Source organism: Cervus elaphus, chromosome 21 (genome assembly GCF_910594005.1).
Source record: "Cervus elaphus chromosome 21, mCerEla1.1, whole genome shotgun sequence".
In the NCBI taxonomy this organism is placed as follows: Eukaryota; Metazoa; Chordata; class Mammalia; order Artiodactyla; family Cervidae; genus Cervus; species Cervus elaphus.
This window is the reverse complement of record NC_057835.1, coordinates 9,622,523-9,636,327: the sequence shown is the minus strand read 5'-3', so window position 1 is coordinate 9,636,327 and position 13,805 is coordinate 9,622,523.

Below are 13,805 nucleotides of genomic sequence, written 5' to 3'. Positions count from 1 at the left end.
ACACATTCATAGACTGGGGAAAATGGAAACACAAGTCGACCTTAAAGGGTATGAAATACGGGGCTTCCGGGGCAAGCACACTGGACTGGGCTGCCATTTCCTTCTCCAGAGGACCTTCGTGACCCAAGGGTTGAGCCCGTGTCTCCTGCATTGTGCAGGCAGCTTCTTTACCACTGAGCCACCTGGGAAGCCTGCTCCACTAGGTAACAAAGGCAAAACACGAGGGGTGACCAGAACTAGGGTAACAGCAATGAGCCAGAAAGGGTGAGGTGGGTTGCAGCTGCCTGACTGTCCCTAGCCCTCCTGCCTCATCTGGGGTCCCTCTTCAACATGGCCATTCTATGCTTAACCCTTCTTCAGCACCACTGACATCACAGCTAGGCTCTGATTTCTGTGTTTGTGACACGCGCTTAACTCCCCTTTGCTCCAAAGATGTCCTGTAATGGCTTCTTCGTTTGTTTTCTTATTTCATGCAAGTCCCTGGGGCAAACAGCTTGGCCCTTCCCAGGAGGCACCCAGGGAGGCCCAGCCGCCTGCGAGAAAGAATGCTGACTCAACTTGATGCGAGAGACAGCTGGGAAACAAATTTTGTCTCTGATGGGCTCAAGTCAGTTAGGTGTCCAGTTCCCTAAATCAAGGTGACTTAACACCAGGAGATTATGACTCGCTTTGGACACATGCCTGCACTGGGTAAATCAACTTGGCGATTTGAACGTGTTTTAGAGAGCCATCTTGCAGTCTTGACAAAGTGAGACTTGGGTCCTCAGTCCTCTGTCAGAGCCCCGTCTGTCTCCATCTTTCATCCTCTTTTACCAACTATCGCTTTTTCACTCTCTGCACACACCGATCTCTGTGCTTGACAGAGTAGGAAGAAAAAAAAAAACGCAACACAACATATGATCTTTAAAGACAAACAGACCTGGAATGGATTTCCCCTTCCCCACCATCTACATGACCTTGCACAATATTTTCATCCTTTATAAAAAGTAGAAAATGGTAGATGTATTGATGCTGTTTTGGTGAATTTCAGGAGCCCATATTTACAGGTTGTCTAGCTTGTTGAAGTTGTTTAATTGAATGAACTCTCATGTTTGATCATATTTTCCTGTTTCTTCCCTGCTCCCTCTCATCCCCTTTTTTGCCTGTGAGGTCTCCATTCTCTCTGCATCTCCATTTGATCTGCATCTGTCTCTTCCGGTCAGCCCTACATGACAAAAACCTTTTCCTCCTTCTTCCCTGTCCTCTTTCTCCTGCGACAGCTTGGTCCCTGGGGTGACTTTCAGCTCTCACCTTAGTTCTCCTTTGTGCCTTTCTTGCCTCTGACTGCCTTCCTTGACATCATCTGTGCCCTCACCACGCTTGTCCTTCCGTCTCCGTTGGCCAATGGCTCTCCCTCATTCTTAGCCTTCTGCCTCTGTGTCCTGCATCTGACTCTGTATCTTTCCTTGGCACCATCCTCTCCCTTCGTGTCTGACCTTATTTGCTCCATCCCATTCTCTATGAACTTGGCCGTTACTGCTTCTCATGGTTTGCCCCTCTCCTTCTAGCTTTCACCATCTTCCTCATTTCTCTTCCCTTCAAACTTAACCCTTGACTTTAAACTGTGCCCGTACTCAACGGAAGAGGGGATTGTGTTGTTCAGAGAATGACACATGATGCATTCTTTGGCATTTTTAAAATCAGAGTGTAGTAGATCTACAGTGCGCTATTAATTTCTGCTATGCAGCAAAGTGATGTCTCTACATACATAAGCATCCTTTTTACAATCTTTCCCATCATGGTTTATCTCAGGGTATTGAATATAGTTCCCTGTGCTAGGACCTTGTCATTTATCCATCTTCGGCTTCTTTTGACCTTTTGACCTTCAGTTTACCTCATCTGAGGCAAGCTGCTACAAGCTGCTATTTCATGTGCAGGCGTCAAGTCCCTCCTGGTATGGGGCCTGTGCTCCACAACACTGCTTTTCACTGTGATTTCATATTTCATGCACTGTGAATATCATGCCCAGAAGCTCACAGTTCTTTCACTGCAATGTAGTGGGTGACGCAAATAGAATTTGTTACAAGAGAAAACAAACCTAAAAGTAGGTCAATGTGAATTAAAACACCAAAGGTCAAAAATTGTGTGGGAAAAAGATGAAAACTTGTAGGTTTGGAAATAATGTTATGTTGTACTATTATTTTGTACCTTATGGATGGAGGTCACGTACTTAATGCAATTGCAAATGAAAAGACCGGCACTCAGAAAGAAATGTCTTTTCTTGTATTTCACTTGAAGCTGGCTCTGGGAAATGCATGAGTGAAAACTCAAATCCAGATCTTCAGAGTTCCATTTCTGAGTCCAACAGACCATCACTCACAGTGCGAGAAACAGGGGTTAATATACAGAGGCAGAGAGAAATTATAAAATACATCTGTTCACAGCTATTGGATACTTACGGAAACTGAACTCTATAAAGCAAAATTTCAGAGCGGCTCACCTATGAAGAGCCCTCACAGGTGAACTGAGACTCCCTGCTGTGTTCTTTCTCGTGGATGTGCTCTGAGTCTGACTGTGGGCTCTACCAAGGATGGGTGCTGGCGTTGTTGCTCAGTCGCTCAGTTCTGCCTGACTCTTTGCAAACCCATGGACTGCAGCACGCCAGGCTTCCCTGTCCATCACCAACTCCTGGAGCTTGCTCAAACTCATGTCCATTGAGTCGGTGATGCCATCCAACCCTCTCATCCTCTGTTGTCCCCTTCTCCTCCCGCCTTTAATCTTTCCCAGGATCAGGGTCTTTTCCAATGAGTTAGTATTCCTTATCATGTGGCCAAAGTATTGGAGCTTCAGCTTCAGCATCAGTCCTTCCAATGAATATTCAGGGTTTATTTCCTTTAGGACTGACTGGTTTGATCTCCTTGCAGTCCAAGGATCCCTCAAGAGTCTTCTCCAACACCACAGTTCAGAAGATTCAATTCTTCAGCGCTCAGCTTTAGTCCAACTCTCACATCCATACATGACAACTGGAAAAACCATAGCTTTGACTCTATGGATCTTTGTCAGCAAAGCAATGTCTCTGCTTTTTAATACGCCATCTAGGTTTGTCATAGCTTTCCTTCCAAAATGACTCTACTTAGAAAAGATCCACCAGGGCAGGTTCTGATGGATGCTCACGCTGCCGTGGCCAGTTGGAGCAAAAGGACCCCCAGGAAGTCCTGTGGCGGCACAGCAGGCTGGGGCTAAGCTGAAAATGCAGTGTGAAATCTCAAGGGACCTTGGACAAAGTCCTGCTGAAGGGAGGGATCTGCCTCCAATAAGCGTTTGCAGCTTCTTCCCTCAAGGACTTTGTCCAAGTTTGAACCTGCCTGAGGCAGAGGAATAGAAAGATCGTTTCACTTTCTCTACAGTGCTTAATTTCCAGGACTTAAGACAGAGGCAGACCCAGCTCTCCAACAAAAGCCTATAGCATGGTACTCGAAGACGGGGTGGGGCTAACAGAGAGACCAGAGGAACATTGAGACCACCTAGATGTGTGATTCAATCCTGACTCAAACCATTCCATCTCCTAAAAAAAGGAAAGTATGACTCTTCTCAAGAGGAAGTATAACGTTATCTTCACCCTAAATCTTTCTCTGTACACATGCTGACCTAGTAAAATGCAACTGATAGTCAAGGAGAAAAGAAAAGTATGGCAGATTACCTATTATCCACTCAATAGTGAAAAAGGAGTTTAAAGCAACTATTAAAAACGGTACAGGATGGGGGACACATGTACACCCATGGCTGATTCATGTCGATATATGGCAAAAACCACTACAATATTGTAAAGCAATTAGCCTCCAACTAAAATAAATAAATTAATTTAAAAAAATGGTACAGCACAAAGTTTCATATTTTTTTAATATCTTTGAAGAGTTCCTTAGTAATTAATAGGTCTTACTTTGAAGAAATATATATATTATATATTTATTTTTACATATAAATATATGCACATAAAATTTAGCCATACCTCTGGTTTCACTTACTCCTTTCTTCTCAATCCAAGAAAAATTAAATGAGGTCATTTTTTTTAGAAATTTCATTTTTTTCTTGAAGTATAATTGATATACAACATTTCATTAGTTTCAAGTGTGAAAGTGAAAGTGTTTGCTGCTTAGTCGTGTCCAATTCTTTGCAACCCCATGGACCATAGCCCAACAAGGATAAGTCCATGGGATTCTCCAGGCAAGAACTCTGGAGTGGGTTTCCATTTTCTTCCATAACAATTCAACATTTACAAAATACAGCAGCTTAAAAAAGTGACACAGCAGAAAAAATAATATTTTCAAAGAAAATTAAAATAGATATTCTAGACCCCCACATTAAAAAACTTAAAATTAAGTGTTCATTAGATGATAATATAAAGATCAATTGAAAAGAGCCAAACAAAATCACAGAAAGAAAAAATAATAATAATAGGAAGAACAAAGTTGAATGTAACAGATACATGGGACATAGTTGAGTGCTCTAACATTTATGTAGAACATGGGTTAGAAGCAGAATTTGTAGATATAATGTCAGAGATATTCACAAAGTGATGAAAAAATGGCAATTCACAAATTCAAGAAGGTTAATACATTCCATGCTAAAGAAATACAAAGAAAAATCCCATCAAGACACACCCCAATCAAACTGCACAAACTAAAGACAATGAGGAAAAAAAAAAAAACATTAAATAAGCTGAAGAAAAAAATCTTTATCAGGACAACAATAATGGTGATGGTTTACTTGCAACAATACTAACAGCAAAGATGGAATCCAGGAAAGAATGGAACGTTGTCTTCAAAAGTGAAGAAAAAGTATCATTCAGGATTTCTGAACACAGACATATTTAAGTGAGTCTGTTTATAAAGATTGTGAGCTAAAATTTTTCTCTTATTTTTATGAAGGAAATCCAAAAGTAGGATGCTTTTGTATCTTTTATAGACATATACACATAAGGAGAGAGAGAGACTTGTTTTGAGGAGTTGGCTCATGTGTGGAGACTGGCCAGGCCAAAATCTGTATGATGATCTCAAAGGCTAGAGGCCCAGAGAAGAGCCACTATTATTACTATCCAAACGCAATATTGCTATCCCTTTAAATCAGCCGAATCATTGACCAAATAAGAAGCCAAGTGGTCTGCATATTTCAGGGTGTCAGACTCTGACAATTTGCCCACAATGAGCCTCCACCCATGTTCACACTTAGTCTTATCTTGCCCTGAAATGAATGGCAAAACCAATCCAATTCTGAGACAAGCTTTTTGAGGATGAGCCTTTATATCAGAAAAAGAAAAACCAGAATACCCATTTCCCTTGTTTTTTGCTGGAGAAACCACTAAGAGAAGTAGCTCCATCAAATGTCCAGTCTTACAGTTAAATTGTATCAGAAAGAAAAAGTCAGATTTTTAATGAAAAAGACAATCCGAGTTACCCGATTGTCATCTGACTGTCTTATTTCAGGTCAGTCTCATAAACTTCATCACTTTCGAATCTCAAACTGTTCTTGTGTCCTGAGCACCTCCACTTTTTTGAGACAATCAAATTTTTGGATGCCAAGGAAAAGGCGGGTGGATATAATAGACCTGAAGAGTTGGATTGTGAGGAAAGTAGACCATGCATCAATCAGATGAAGCCCTTGGCCAGCAAATTATTTGTATCAGTAAATAAAAAGCCTATTCAGGATCCAATAAATGTAGCTCATAAATGTTTAATCCACAAAGAAGAGAACAAATTTGTTTTGAATTGGGAAGGAATTCTTTTGCCAAGCACAGCAATCTCTAGACATTCACAGATAAATTCATCGTTAGCAAGTTTGAATTTTCACAAACTCCCCATGCAATTTATAAAGCACTTTTAATATAATGATATCATCACTTCTTCACATCTTTATTCACCAAATCCCTTGATAAGAAAGTCTACTTTCCCGTTCGAACTACCTCTTTGAGTAGAGATGTGCCTTGTAGATAAGGCACAAGTTCTCTCATCCTCGGCTGTCAAATTGGTTCAAACTTTATGTTTGAAAATATGGAAATCTTTTAATATATTGGAGGTCAGGGATGGGCAAACTTTTTTCCATTAAGGCTAGATAACAAATATTTTAGACATTGCAGGCCATATAATCTTTACCACTACTACTTACTTGACTTTACCATTTGAGCCAAGAAGGCAGGGATAGTTACTATGTAAACATGACTGTGCTCAATAAAACTTTATTTATGGATAAGAAACTTGAATTTTGTATGATTTTTGCCTATCACACAAAAAATTTGCTCGCTTTGATTTTTTTCAAATCATAGAAATGTGTAAGAAGCATTCCTACCTTTGAGGGCCACACAAAAACACGTGGTAGCCCATGATTAGCTGTCTTCTGCTGTATAGGGTTACATTTGTTTTCGTTGTTGTTTTTAGTTAATTTTTATTGCAATATAGTTGCTTTACAGTGCTGTGTTAGTTGCTACTGTTTTACAAAATGAATCAGCTGTATATATTCATGGGCTTGCCTGGTAGCTCCACTGGTAAAGAATCCACCTGCAATGCAGGAGACCCCAGTTCAATTCCTGGGCCAGAAAGATCCCCTGGAGAAGGGAACGGCTACCCACTCCAGTACTCTGGCCTGGACAATTCTATGGTCTGTATAGTCCATGGGGTCGCAGAGAGTCGGACATGACTGAGCGACTTTCACTTTCACATATATATACATATATCACTGCAGGGTTACATTTGTAAAGGAACTTTAAAGTTAGAAATATTTGAAAATAAAACAAAATTTCAAATGAAAAATAAAAATACAGTAACATGATATTTTCATGAAACCAAGTAAAAATGGTTACATCTGATCTACTTTGTTTATGGCTGAGACAATTTTAAAAAATTAATAGACAAATATACTGATAAGTACAGCTCTCAAAATATATGACATCTCATCCAGCTGGAAAATTATTCTGTTTTCATTAGGAAGGCAATTGTGGAAATAAACCTTAAAATCATCTTTTAAATTAAAAATATGTTGTTTGTTTGTTTTTTAATTTAGGGCAAGGAAGAGTCATAGTTCTTTAAGGATCTTGCAATAAGAAGTAAGTATAATGATTTCCATTGCAGTCTTTATTGCTAATTCTCTTCTGATATGAATTTTGTGCAAATTGTGTAATTTCAGGGTAGATGTAAAATTAATTAACAAATATACCAAGGTGAGATATAGCTTTACAATTTCTCTGCTATGAAATGTACTTAGTGGGCCTCACAGAAGAGCTTTTCTTTTTAGCTGTTAGGAAGAACAAACTCTAAATATGGTGACAAAGAAGCCCCACGAATCTCAGATCATTCAAGTTTAATTTACTTTTATTGAGTAGTTACTCTTAACCAGTTAATAGTCCGCCTAAAAGTATATTTAATATACAAAGCACCTTTTGTGGTAGATCGCAGTTTCTGTTTGATAGATGAATAACCCCCAAACGTTTCATTAGCTTATGATTCCTACCTCAATAAGCACTGCTCTCCCCCTAAGTGGGATAAATATACACAGAAACATTTGTGAAAGAAAGGAGCTCAGTGCAAAAGGAAGTGGAGTAAGCATATTTTCTGGGTACTTGCTGTGTGCAAGGTATGCTGGGAGATGCTAAGTATTTCCCTCAACAATCTGTTCATTAACTCCTGGGGAATCTTAAGTGTCAGCGTAACTTGCTCTGACCCTCACAAAGTAAGCACAAAATCTTCCAAGTTTCCAGCAGCCTTGCAGAACAGGGGTTATTACTCTTGTTTAACAAATTTGAAAACTAAGATGTGAATTAAGAGCTCAAGGTGACAACAGGAGAAAATGTTGGTACCAAGATTTGAACTTGCATGTGTTTGGCTGAAGAGGGCCTTCTCATTTCATACCACACCACACTGCCTCCACTGCCAGAGAATTAACACACTCCCTTCAGTGAGCTGCCTCTTCACATGTCTACTCTCTACATGTTTTCAACACGACAATAATAAGAGGAAGCATTCCAAGAAGCCTAGAAGGCACCCCATTCTCTGATAATTTTGCCAATGTTTTGCTTTGTTTCCTAAGTGTGTCTACAGTGGAGAAGGCTATGGATGCTTGAAATGAGTTGGAAGTAGGTTTTTATTTGTTTGAAATTATTTCACCAGCCTTCCCTGACATTTGGTGTTAATTATTCACTGGGAGAGGGAGAAATATGTCAACAGAACATTTGTCACTGGTTATTTAGAAGCGCAGGTTGACAGATCTTGGCAGAAACCCTGAAAGATGTATCTGACGTGGTGGCTTTTAGTCTTCTTATTTATTTTGCATTCTCAAGACTGTAAAATAAAATAAAATCCTCCGCTGGTGAAGTCATGACATAGCTACTCACAACAATGACAAATATTTGGGACATGGCTAGCAGTCCTGAAACCTGACTGACAAAGTAAGTGGTTCTGATTTGTCCTCTGCTCTTTGCAGGATAGGACAGAAGTCAACCAGGTGGAGTGAACCTGGTCCATTTCAGGCCTGAAGTCAGAGGATAAGTGTGGTCATTAAGTGTTTCTATACCATTCCTCCACCCCTAGTGGCCATAAAGAAACTTACACCTATTCATCATCCAAGGGATAAGGTACCCACACAATTAAAAAACAGATTCTAAAACCACAAACATGACATCATAAGCTCTGCTGAGTCTAGTGGCGCCTCTTTTTGCCAACCTTGACCTCTTCCTCACTCGCTGCATTTCCTATGTCCCACCTTTGTTAGAGCTACAGGATTCTATGAGAAGCAGTCATTGCAAGAGTACTATCTGCCCTTCCAGAAGACCTGAGTTCAAACACTGACCCCACCCTTACTGACAAAATTCTCTCCATCTACTCACTTAACCTGCTAGTCTCATTTTCTTTTTAATTCAAAAAAGGATGCTTAAGTCAAATATTTTTCTGCTCCACAGGACTTAATCGGCTTTCTATTTCACCCAAAAGAAAACTCAAAGCCCCTAAATTACTGTGTAATCTGTTTGGTTACAGTTTCTCCTCCTCCAACCAGGCCTGCCTCATTTTCTCTGCTCTGACATCCTGCCCTTCCTGCTCCTCCCAGAACAGGTCCAGGAGCCCTAAACCTCCAGGGCAGCGTCCCGATCATCCTTCTGGCTGAAGTTCTCTTGCCTCCAACATTCACATAGGCTCTTCCATCACTTCAGGGAGGCATCTATTCAAATGTCTCATTATTAGAGAGGACCTCCTTATCTATCCCATCCAAACTGTCCCGTCCTCCCACTTAACAGTGGCCAGCATCTTTACCTGAAGACATTAAAGTCCATCATAGCCAGGACCATTCAGAGAGCAGGTGAGCCGCTGCTCTTCCTGCTTCTCACTCTTGCTTCTCCTTCTTGGTAGCCCCCTGATCTGGGCTGTAGAGTGGATGGAGTCACAGCCATTTAAAGATCCTGAGTTTGGACATGATTTCTCTCTTCTCCCTGCTATGTGCTGAAGTGTCAGGTCCACAATAGGAAGGGGAGAGGACATCTCTACATGAATTAAATAGATGCAGATTCTACCCCATCCCTGTCTTCTGTTCCCCCTACTTTTTTCGCTTACCTGATCCTCTAAATGGCATTTTTTTAATGCTTAGATGAGTAGACTAGGATTAGAGGCATGACAACATTTCCACCCTTGGTATCCTGGTCCAGGTTATCAAATTTTGCCCTGGAAATATACAAATAAAGCCAAGGAGCAGCTAATTAATACATCTCTTCTTTTCAATTGTGGTTTATAGGTGTATCTGTTTTTAAAACTTCTGGGGAAGATTAAATGATTGGCAGAGATAGAGTTCAGCATCCTTGGGTTCCTAGTGATAAAACTGTCTTAATGACATCAGAGATCTCATCCAGATTTACTTATATCAAAGATGTTTTGATTACCTAATTGAAAGTTGTTACTGAATGTTAAGTCATCCAGTAAATAATAGACATGAAACCTTATGATGTTGCCCCAGTGATGCTTTCATCAGTATTTATTCAGTGCCTACTCTGTACAAGATACTGGAGGTGATGATGGAGAACAAGTTAAACAACAAAGACGTCAGCCTGCCATTTTCATTCTAGTAGGGCAAAGGATGAAACATGATTAACTAATAAATACATGAATTAAATAGATGCAGATTTAAAAAAATATTATAAAATAAACAGCATACTGATGCATGATAATTAGGCAGTCTACTATATACATTAATAATACCAAGAGATGATAGCACCTGTGAGCTATGAGTGACAGAAGCATCCTAGGGATGAGCAAGGCAAGGTGTGGATGAAGCGAAAAAGAAGACTGATGTCATTTAAATGGGTCCTCATTCAGGATGGCAGAGCTTTGGAATTTTATCACGGATGAAATAAGAATTTATTAGGTTGGTGCAAACATAACTGTGGTTTTGGATTTTGGACCATGAATTTTAAATCGTTATAACTAGGCTCAAACACATATTTATTAATCAAAATAGGAACCAGTACAATCACACAGTTTTGCCATTGAAAAATAAGTTTATTTATTCCTGTGGCATAAAAATCCATGTTTCAGAACTCGATGAACTCTTGGAAAACATTTTCTGCCTTCTGTCGGTTGTGGAAGCATTTTCCCTGCAAAGAGCTGTTGAGGTGCTTTAAGAGGTGACAATCAGTTGGCAAGAGGTCAGTTAATATGGTGAAGGATGCAAAACTTCATAGCCCAATTCATTCAAATTTTCAAGTGTTGGTGTGTGACATGTGATCGGGCTTTGCCTTGGAGAAGAAATGGGACTTTTCTGTTAACCAACGCTGGCTGCAGGCCTTGCAGTTTTCTGTTTATGTCATTGATTTGCTGAGCAGACTTCTCAGATGCAATGACTTAGCCAGGATTCAGAAAGCTGTAGTGGACCAGGCTGGCAGCAGACCAGCAAACTGTGACCATAATCTTTTTTTCTTGGTGCAGGTTTGGCTTTAGGAAGTGCTTTGGAACTTCTTTTCACTCCAACCACTGGAGCTGGTCTTCACCGGTTGTCATACAAAGTCCACTTTTCAACACACATCACAACCAGATCCAGAAATGGTTCATTGTTGCTGTGTAGAATAAGAGAAGATGACACTTCAAAACAATGATTTCTTTGATTTGCGGTCAGCTCATAGGTGCTAAGTCAGCTCATGAGGCACACACTTACTGAGCTTTTCCACCTTTCTAATTTACTTCAAATGCAGAATGACTGTAGAATGGTCAACACTGAGTTCTGCAACTTCTCATATAGTTTTAAGATCACCTTTGGTGATGGCTCTCAACTGTCATTGCCAATTTCTGATGGCTGGTGACTGCACTCCTCAACTTCAAGGCTCTCATGTCCTTTGCAAAACTTCTTAAACCACCACTGCACTGTATATTCATGAGCAGTTCCTGGGCCAAATGCAGTTTCGAGCTGTCTCCACTGCCCTACAACCCATTTTGAACTCAAATAAGAAAACTGTTCAAATTTTCTTTTTGTCTAACATCATTTCCCTAGCCTAAAATAAATATAAAATACACAGCAAGTAATAAGTCATTAGCAAAAAACATAAAGTGAGAAATGTGCATTAAAATGATGTATAACATAACCACATTTATTTAAGAACATATGCCAATATCAAATGGCAAATTTCAGCTATTCAAAACTGCAACTACTTTTGCACCAACCTAATAATAAAGGGTATTTAGAAAGAGGAACACCATAATCTGATTATGAAGAGGGAACATTGTAGTGATAAATTCTAAGTGCAATCTGAACCCAGACAACAAAAGGAAAAGATTGAGGAAAGGTAAAAAGGTGGAGGGAATGAGAAACTGACCTCATGAAATCCCTGTCTATATTGTTAATAAAGGATCTGAGTAATCAACCCAAGAGTTGTGGTTGGAAATGACAAGGAAGGTAAGGAAAGACCACCGATGAGTCCCTGCCTTTGAGTTCGGATCAGTGGAAGAGGAACCCACAAAAGAGAACTTGAAAGAGGACAATCAAAAAGATTTGAAGAGCAGGAAGATAATGTAGTATCCCTAAGGTCAGGGGACAACTTCCAGAAATAGCAGGACATAAATGTTAAACAAGTCAAATAAGTGGTTGTCATTCTAAGACGATATTACTCTTGGTCCTCCCAGGATGGTGTGCTACCTTGTAGAAGAAGACTGGGGTGCTAGGACACACATGAGTTTTCTTTTTTATAAACCTGAGTGTAAATCTTGATACCTCCATTTACTAGTTATTTCCAGGCAAATCTCCTAATATGGTACTCTTTTCTTCTGTAGACTTATTGAAGGAAATAAAATTAAATAATAAATGGATGAGCCTAAGGCATGGTTAAACATTAGCTATGCGGTATCTCTTTGATCCCTTTTCTTAGCAATGGAATAGCTAGAAAATGAATAGAACTGGCTGGAGAAATATGACAAATCCTAGCACTAATAGGAAAACAAATATAGCCATACATTTGTTTGTGCTTTAAGCTAGCACATATAAAGTAGCTATCATGTATCATGCCTATATGAGCCTCTGAAGACTACAACCTAAATCAAATGAGATTTATACCCCCAGAATCTCCAAATCGAATGAGAGTTTCTTGTGCATACACTTTTGGGAGGGGGAGAAATAAAAGATTTTACAAATGTAGAACCTAACACTTGGAACAAACCTTGCCCAGAATTTTACAGGTCATAACTAATGGTGTTGGGTCTGGAACAGGCCTGTCCCATAGAACTTTTTATAATGATGAAAACATTCACATAAAATATTTCTCTATTGAACCCCTAAAATGTGGCTAGTAGTGACTACCATACTGCCCAGAACAGGGGTGAAACAGGAGTCCCCTGCAACCCAATGCATTTCAGGTTTGTCATCTTATTTTGATGGGGAAAGAAGCAAAAAGTGGTATCAGATGAAGAAAGCTGACCCCAACTTTTAGCCATATAAAACGCTCCGAAAGAGTCCCCAATGCCATACTTGTCACCGACTGTTTCTTTCAATGATGTCTTAAATGGACCGTGACACTCTGAGAGCCTTGAGCATTCCAGAGACTTTGCTTGATAAGCAGCTTCCATCATAAATTAATCGGAGGGGGTTTCTGCTTCCAGAAAGTCATTACCTTTTATCTCCTCCTTTCCTTCCCCACCTCCTAGAATTAGGCTGAAATTTGGCACACTTACCTTGCGCTTGTAGAGGTGTAAAGAAGTTTTAGATAAATAGAGCTGGGTTGTGTATTTGAACTGAAAGATCTAAATTCAGATCCTTTATCTGAACAAATCAATAAACATTTTAGTAAATTTATCTAGAAAATGGAGACAACTCTTACCTGAGTCAGTGGTGGTATGTAATAAGACACATGCAGCCCCTTGGAAAAGTAAGAGTTGACACTTGCCTATGCTGTAATGAGGGGCTTCCCGGGTGGTGCTAGTGGTAAAGAACTTGCCTATCAACACAGAAGACATAAACAGACACAGGTTTGATCCTGGGTTGGGAAGATCCCGTGGAGGAGGGCATGGCAACCCAATCCAGTATCCTTGCCTGGAGAATCCCATGGACAAAGGAGCCTGGAGGGATACAGTCCAAAGGGTTACAAAGAATCAGACACGACTGAAGCGACTTAGCACACCCATGCATGTTATGAAATAAGTAAAACAAGCCCCGAATTAGAAGTCAATTTGCAAAAATTAAAATTTGCGTCCAAATGAGAAGAGCTAATAAATTCCATCAACTTAAATATTTATCAAGGAAATAATGATGCATATGGAAGTAGCCAGCCTCTCTTTTTCAGCTTTCTCAGCTTTCATAGCAACATCCATTGACCA